We start from the raw sequence: 1,595 nt of genomic DNA, 5'->3' as shown, positions 1-1,595 counted from the left end.
GAATAATTGAAAATGAACTAAAAAAGAATAGAAAACAAAACAATGAAGAATATGATTAAAAAAGAATAAAAAACAAAACAATGAATAATATGAACATTTCATTCATCTTGCCAATGAATGAAATGGTAAATTAAAAATGGAGATAATTCAGTGTTGGTTTATTTTATTCAATTGAAATAATATTCCATCCAAGGTGTTTTTAATAAATAAGAAAAGAAATAATACCAATCACTAAATTAAGTTTTAGTAAGTATTAATTTTCTATTTTATTTATTTATTTTGAATTTCATTCACTCTCTTTCCATTCTTGTTCATAAGGTACTTCTATATATCTATATTCTCACTCTCTGCCTTCACATTATTTCATTAGACGTTTCATGTTTTTATTTATTATTTATTATATCATTATGTAAAATTGCAATTATAATGTCTTGTTCTTTGATCATTCTTACTGTTTCTTTATTGGCTATTCAATTTATTGTCATTATTTTTTTAATTCATTTTATTTTATTCTATTAAGTTGTCTTATTTTATATCAGTGAGTTTTATCCATTTCTTGTTTATTAGTAATTGTCAAATTTATCCTTTTATTATTATCTTTTTATCATAACACTCAGTATTCTTACTTCTTTTATCTTCTATAAATGCCTGTTCTTTTATGAAATATTCACTTTTACTGATTATTTCTTTATTTTCTATTCTTCTTTTGTTTTTATCATTTTCATTTTAACCGTTGTTTAATTTCATTTTCTCCCCTCATGTTTTATTCTCAATTATTTCTTCATGATTTTATTTTACATGTTATTTTATTTAATCTCAAGATATATTCATTTATTAACCCATATTTAATCTGTTCATTCTTATTAACAAGATAATTTATTATTATAACTTCATTTATTGTTATTTTACATTTACAAATAATACATCATTTTCATTTATTATTTATTTGTTCATTTCATATAAATATACAACTTTCTTGAACTAATTTCATTGTTTATATTCATTTCTTTTTTATATTAACATTCTTCATTATTTTATTTATTATTTTCTATCATTTTATTTTCATTGTAATTTAATAATTAACTAATCACTTCATTTTCTTACTATATTTCATTCTATTCACTCTTTTATTCTTTTATTAATATATTTGGTTTATTCTTATTTGGAATAAATTGGTATATTTCATTACATTCATTTTTATTATTTCTTTTACAAAATGATTTATACAATCTCTTTCTTTTCAATTCTTATTCATTTTCATCATCTTTCATTAGTATTATTTTAATCGTTTAAATTATTTGTAACAATTCTTCATTTTTATCTTATTATTTCATCACTGTGATGTTCTATCTTATATTTTTATTCATATTAGTTTTGATTAAATACTCTAATTGAATTATGATAATTGTCTCTATAACAAGTGAAATCGTTCTTTTTTTGTTATAACTTTGGATATTTGAGAATGAATTATTGATAGTTAATGAAATGAATATTATTTAAATAATATATTATAATAGTTATATCGTTTACACTATTTTAATATTTTTTGATGTAAAATAGTTTTTATATGAATTTCATAATGTTGTTGTTATTAA

This window comes from Entamoeba nuttalli, assembly GCF_000257125.1.
Source record: "Entamoeba nuttalli P19 unplaced genomic scaffold asmbl_9294, whole genome shotgun sequence".
Classification (NCBI taxonomy): domain Eukaryota; phylum Evosea; order Mastigamoebida; family Endamoebidae; genus Entamoeba; species Entamoeba nuttalli.
This window is presented reverse-complemented; position numbering follows the sequence as displayed.